The 7,500-nt window shown below is 35.5% G+C and overlaps 1 protein-coding gene across 2 annotated transcripts in view; it reads left to right on the top strand.

Moving 5' to 3' along the window:
* FKBP5 (FK506 binding protein 5) overlaps positions 1 to 7,500 on the top strand; it is a 109,313-nt gene that overhangs the window by 2,464 nt on the left and 99,349 nt on the right. The gene's annotated exons all lie outside the window — the stretch shown is intronic.

Here is a 7,500-nt window from a genome sequence, read left to right as displayed (position 1 = left end):
GATAGGGTAGGGGACGAACCCAGTGTGGATTATTGCAAAAAATAAATAAAAGAAGAAAAATAGAGGCGTCGGCGTGTAGATTGACCTCTTTCGCTTGACGAGCCTGGAGGAACATTTTAGTCTCATTTTAAAAAGCCAGTTTCTGCACAGGTGGCGGCAGCACAGGCAGGTACAAGGGGCACGTGGAGGGCGCCGCGCTGCAGATGCCCTTCGCCGCGGCTCGGGACGGCGTGTGCTCCGCTTGGCCGCCATTCAGTAAACGCTGCGTGAAGCGGCGGGAGCTCGTGGTTTTGGATGTACTTTTCAGGAGTATGTTTTCCAGTGGAGTAAGGCTTAGTATTGAATGGGAGCTTTCTTTGCCTCTCTGAGGACAGACAGGAGTGTTTGTTTTTGTTGTCTTCTCATTTTGTTACATTGTGTACGAGGGAAAAGTGAAGGCGATGTTTTGGTTTAGTGTTTTTAATTCTATGGAGTTCTGCTACCCTCTCCCCCCCCTCCCCGCCCCCACCCCCAGGGTTTTTACTTTAGAGAATTATGGTAGGTTTTTCTTTTGCTGTTTAACTAAAAATTCAAGATAGACTTAAAAATCATTCTTATGGGACATTTTTATTTCGCATACCTCCACTTGGCGTTTTCTGTTTGTCTCTTTCCAACTGACCTCCATTTAACAATCTACAATGATGGCCCTACCCAATTTAGGACATCTACAGAAAAAATACATTTAAAAAATAATGTATAAGAATTATTTTAAAAATACATATTTTAAATGAGAATTATTAATAACATTCATTTGTGAGAAACATGATTTAGTTTACTCATTTGTTTCTAATGTGCCTTGTTTTATGTCTCTATTGGATATGATTTATACTTAAGAGATGTAAGTTTAACTTCTTAAGAACAAAGTTATAATTTTTATTTAATTATGTTACCTTATTAGTGTCTCGAATGGTAATTTTACTTAGCTAATTAGTAACACTCTTTAAAGCTGAACTCTAACCAACAGGCTAGTTGTGACTATTTGGGATTTTAAAAAAATAATCAAAATTGGTCTTTGTGCAATGTTTTATTTTTCTAGAACAGGCTTACATGTTATGCGGTTTTTTGTCTTTCCAACATTTAACAAAACAAGTATGTTTCCGAATAATTTTTTTTCTTTTGGGGAATTTGGGGTGAATGTCTTTTGTAAAACGTAATTTTAACCAGTTCAACCCGAAGAACTTAAAAAATATTGGATTAGATGACTAATTAAATCTTAAAATTTCTGTTTATCCTTGGATTGGAAAAGACTACATATCTTGGGTTATTTTTAGTTTCCTAAAGGTTTCTTAGCTTAAGAGGAGTCAGACTAGAGAAGAAAGGACATCCTTTTCTATAGCTGTAGGAGAAGTTATTATTAAAGGCTGGCTTGGCTTTTTGATTGAACAGTGGGTCCTCTTCAGGTAGTGTTTTATTTTCAATATAAAGTAGTAAGGAATCACATATGATTAGGGAATATATTAGTTTAACTACTATGCGTAATTAGAAATTTTACAATCTTTATTCTATGATGGTGTTTATGCCACATATAAATTAAAGTTATAGTTTTATTTATACAAAATTATACTTTAGGAACTTTATAAAAGTGCCTTTTATAATTAAAAGCTCATTTTCAGTTTTTAGATATTTTAATTACTGATTTTTGTTCATTTTAACTTGTGGTAGATCATATCATAAAATTATCAACCACATTTCAGTTTCAAAATTAAGCATAAGTTGAATTCTCACATCTACACAGTAAATATTGGGAGTGTTTGTAAGTCATTTACCTTCAGGTGTAGCTTCTTTTGAGTTTGGGGGGTGGGCAAATAATTTTAAATGAATAAAACGCCAAAAAATAAGGACATGTTAAAACAGCTAAATTCAAGGCTAATTCAAATGACACTGTTAGACATTAATACTGCCTTATTTAACAGTAATATGCATAATATACCTGGCATTAGGAATAGCCACGATAGGCCTTTAATATATTGTATTATTTTCCATATGAACAACTGTAAAGCTACTTTTGCCCCACCCTGTATAATCATCACAATTCCTAAAGAAGAATCTGTATTATACATATCTTTGCATACTAAATTCTATAATTATTTAATGCTATAATTTTTAAACTATTTGAGCTTTCTAACCTAGCTGATTAGTAATTAGATTTTGTTTTTTCATTATTTTACATTTCTGAGTTTTCTATAGTGCATTTTTAATTTCTGACATTAATCTCACAAAGTGTAAAGAAAATTAAATTTACACTCATCAGAAACTGGGTGGACATTGGTATATAAATCACATAACTATTGATTTAAAAACAATAGCCACTTAAGTGTGCTTTAATTTGCAAAGAAGATGTTCTTTTATTGTATAAAAGAGACTTCTGCCAATGAGACACGTTAGGATACTTTATAGTAGGACCTTATGTAACCTTGTCACCTTAATCTCTGTAGCTCACAGGTTACTAAGGATATTTTAGCAGTCTTTGAAACACTGAAATTCAAGAACTGACAATAATTTGTACCTTACAGTTTGTTATGATGAGAATTGACCTACACTCTGCTGAAATTTAAACATGTAAGACCATAGCCCTCCAAAGGGACAAGTTCATTTTATGCTTTATTTAGTATTTAATTCTAGTCTTCTGGAAAATGTCTGGTTAATGAGAGAGAAGTATCACCAGAGGGAGTATACCTGTTATACTCCCACATTTGTTATACCTGTTTTCTACCCTTGGTCTGGGAGAAAAAACCCACTTTAAAAATAAGAATAAAATTTTATTTTAGTTCTCAAACAATTAGACAAAAGATATTGAAAGTAAGTTGGGAATTGTAGCTGTTTGGAGCTGCTATCATTTATGTAATAGTTAATCAAGTTGTTTTCTTTTAGAAAGAGGTACAGTTATTAGAAAAATGAAAATGGTGTATTTTCAGAGTGAAATAATGGGTTTTTAAGTAAACAGTTACACATCTGTGAAAGTTAAGGAACATCCAAATACTAAAAATGTTTTTTTTAAGATAAAAAATGTAGTACATTTAAATTGTTTGTTCTTGAAATTGCTCATATTTTGGAAGGAGGAATAAAGATGAAGAAATATCAAAGACTAGAAGAAGGTTCTTTTCCCTTTTGTAGTTGGGTGGGGGAGGGGAAAGCAGGCAGTGGTTAATTCTAGAACCATTTGTAATATTCTGCCTCCATCGTGGCATTTATAGATGATGTTAAATGAGGAGCCACTCGTAGGGCCTTGAAAATGACCATATGATTGTCAGAAGCAGGGTTGGAAATTTCAGTTTGATATCTTCAGAAATAAGATTTGTGCATATGTTTCTTTCCTGCCTCTGGAAATTAAGAACCTCCTTTTCTGTCAGCTAAAAATTACACAGTGGAATTTGAAAGTCAGAATGTCTCTATCACAGACTTAAGGCTGCAGTGAATTACTTTTAGGAATGGAGAAAATATAATTTGAATGAGGATAAAATAGTCTTTACTCATGTTAAATATTAACTGATGGAATTATTTCCATGTTTAACTTTTTAAAAAGGCAAGGCAAAATAAAATCTTGTAATCTTAACTTATTTTAGGTTTTGCCTCTACCTTAAAAATTATTACATGATGGATGATAACATTTAATGTTTTGAAATTCTAGTTTGGGAAGGAGATTTGTTACGAGGAGATTATTTCATTGAAGCAAAACAGGGTAGTTTACATGGAGAGAAATTCGTTTCTTTTGACTTACTCTTAAGTCAATACATAATACTTATTAAGAAAAATTGAGATGGTCATCTTTCCCATCTTAGATTTTCACTATGAACTTTATAAATTATTTTAATGTATCTTTGTTGGTACTGGATGGACTTCTTAGAATCTGTTCATTTATATACACATATATATATGGGTGTGTGTGCAGTTGACCCTTGAACAAGGCAGGGTAGGGGTGTTGACCCCCGGCTCCCCAAGCTGAAAACCCAAGTATATCTTTTGACTCCTCCAAAACTTAACTATAGTCGGCCCTTCATATCCATGGATTTAACCAATTGCAACCCAAAAAGATACTTTCTTAAAAAAACACACACAAACTTTTATTGATTTTAGAGAGAAAAGGAGAGGGGGAGAGAGAAATAGAAACATCGCTTATGAGAGAGAATCATTCATTAGCTACCTGCATGTCCCCCACTGGGGATAGAGCCTGCAACCCCCACAAACTGTGACCACCTGGTTCATAGGTCGATGCTCAACCATTGAGCCACACCGGCCGGGCCAAAACGGTATTTTCAATCTGTGGTTAGTAATCTGCTTTATGGAGAGTCAACTGTACTCATAGCTTGCCTTTGCCTTACTGATAACATAAACAGTTTATTAACATTTTCTATGGTTTGTATTATATACTGTGTTCTGTAATAGAGTAAGCTAGTGAAAATCAGAAGGAAGAGTAAATACATTTACTGTATTTATTTATTTATTTTTAAAATATATTTTTTATTGATTTTTTACAGAGAGGAAGGGAGAGGGATAGAGAGTTAGAAACATTGATGAGAGAGAAACATCGGTCAGCTGCCTCCTGCACACTCCCCACTGAGGATGTGCCCACAACCAAGGTACATGCCCTTGACCGGAATCGAACCCGGGACCCTTGAGTCCGGAGGCTGATGCTCTGTCCACTGAGCCAAACCGGTTAGGGCCATTTACTGTATTTATTGAAAAAAAAATCACATGTCAGTGGACCAGCATAGTTCCCACCTGTGTTGTTCAAGGGTCATCTGTATATACACACATACAGGTAGGTAGATACACACATAGGTAGGTAGGTAAAATTTCTATTTTTTTGCATTTTATATATGTAACTATATTTACTATATAAATCAATCCATTTATCTATACTATATGACTTCCCAGGATAATTTATATGTGAAACCTTCCCCCCTTTTTAAGTCCACACCCCAGGATATTTTTTTCATTGAATTTTAGAGTGGAAGGGAGGGAGGAGAGGTGGGGGAGAGACAGAGACAGAGAGAGAGAGACATCGATGTGAGAGATGGGCCATGATCAAACCTACCACCGAGGTACGTGCCCATGACTGGGAATGGAACCTGCATCCCTTTTGTCCGCCTGTGGGCTGCTACTCAACCACTGAGCCAAACCGGCCAGGGCAACCTCCCCTTTAAAAAAAAAATACATTTTTTTATTGATTTCAGGGAGGAAGGGAGAGGGAGAGAGAGAGATAGAAACATCAGTGATAGAGAATAATTGATTGGCTGCCTCCTGCATGACCCACACTGGGGATCGAGCCCACAACACGGGCATGAGCCCTGACCAGGAATCAAACCGTGATCTCCTGGTTCATAGGTCAACGCTCAACCACTGAACCACACCGGCTGGCCCCCCCTTCTTAAATGAAATCCTGCACCAAGAGGAATAAAGTACATGTCCAAAAGACTGATCCAAAATGTTCATAGCAGCTTTTTTCATAATAGGAATGAACACAACAATATATATGAATCTCAGTAATAGTATGCAGAGCAAGGGAAGCCAGGCATACGAATGTACCAAATGATGCTGTTTATAAAAAATACAAGAAGAGGCAAGACTTATATATGGTGATAGAAATCAGGTCAGTGGTTTCTGGAAAAGGGCAAAAAGGGAGCTTTCTAGGGAGATGGAAATATTCTATAGCTTTTTTAGGTGATGGTAATTCAAGTGTACCCTTTTGGTAACTTTATTTCCATATAATTTTTAACTTACAGAAAGTTGCAAGATTAGCACCAGGAATTGTTGGTGTATACATTTGTTCAAACTTACTGAACTGTGTACTTAAGATCTGCATCTTACCGTATAAATTTTACTTAGTAAGGAAAAAAGCTACAAAAGTTTGTTGAAGGAGAATGATCTCTGCAAATGTGAAATACCTCTATTCAGAATTAATGTGGAAAAAGAGAATCAGTCAGTCTTTTCTCTCTGCATATATGTATGCTTCTTTCTGAAGTTTCATGATGGCATATTTCTGTCAGAAAAAACAGGATACTGAAAATGATCCAGGGCAGAACCGCCAGCAAGGGAACCTGCTTTACGTTGTTGTCCTGTGCATGTTACCTAGCAAATGAGACTGATAGCAGTAGCTTTCTGGGAGTTGAAGGTGGTGATTACTCTTATTAAAGGAGTTGCACACCTACAGTGTGCTGATTTTTGCACAGACGTGTACAGTTTTTACCAAAGAGGAGGTAAGCAAATGTTGTCATTTTGGGATGGTGCTGTTTATCACAGGGAGGAAAGATTGGTGCTTATAAACCATATAAACTATTCTTGATCACTGGTAAGTGAATTTGCTGCTATTAGTCTTATTGCTTCCATAGTCTCAATAGAGTGATTTGATTTAAATTACACCTATTTAAATCGTAGTTTAGACTATAATTTTAAAAAATTCAACCCCCCCCATATAATTTTAAATATGTGTCCACAATTTAGGATTAGGTATAAGTTATGGATATTGGTTCATTTATTTAAATTCTTCCCTTTTCGCATCTACATAAGAAAGTTATTTATCTTGCTACTTACTAGATTGGAAGATGTTTGATAATGGTTTTTAATTAATTAAAATTTAAAAAAATCCTCACCCGAGGACATATTTTCATTGATTTTAGAGAGAGGGGAAGGGGGGGGGAGAGAGAGAGAGAGAGAGAAACTTTGAGGTGAGAGAGAATATCACTTGGTTGCCCCCTGCATGCTCCCCGACCAGAGATGCAACCCGTAACCTTTTGATGTACTGGACAGCACTTAACAAGCTGAGCCACACTGATTAGGGTTCAACAAATTAATCATTGATGCTGGGGATAAACATCTATTTTAACTAACCAAAATTATACATTTATGTGGCTTATATATATTTTTATCAACAAAAATTTGTTAATTGAAGAGAAAAACGTCAAATGTCCAACATCAGCCAACATGGATAAAAGGACTAACTTTTTTCAATTAAATGAATATATTTATAAATTCATGTTCCTCTGAAATGGCAGACAGGGCCTTTTTGCCCTTTCTTACCCCTAATGACTTTCTGTCAATTCATAGCCTGGGAAAGAAAGATTGATTTTTTAGCTTTCATTTAGGATAAATTAGTCCAAATATTCTATATCTATAGAATCAAGTACTATTCATTTGGAAAGTTAGATTGTCTTCAAAGTGTAGTTTCTGAGAAATGCTGTTGTCTAAATGTTTTTCTGTTATCTTCTCTTTCTCTAAAAACTCAGTCATTGCCATGCTTTGTTAGGTCTCAAATCTATATCTTCTGTCTAAACTTGAGGCCTTCCAAATTTGAGGCCCAGATTTTCACCTATGTCTTGAAACTAAATATGCTTAAATACCATCTCTAGCAGCTGCACACCCAACACCCCTCCCCCCGAGCCAAATCCCCCCTTCCCTTCCTGACTTTTCCTCTTTAGCTGTTAAGGACTCCATTGTTCTTACTGGTCATTTGTTACTCTTCCT

Source organism: Myotis lucifugus, unplaced genomic scaffold (genome assembly GCF_000147115.1).
Source record: "Myotis lucifugus unplaced genomic scaffold, Myoluc2.0 scaffold_347, whole genome shotgun sequence".
Lineage (NCBI taxonomy): Eukaryota > Metazoa > Chordata > Mammalia > Chiroptera > Vespertilionidae > Myotis > Myotis lucifugus.
The sequence above is the reverse complement of the archived record's forward strand: the minus strand, read 5'-3'. Positions and strand labels throughout refer to the sequence as shown.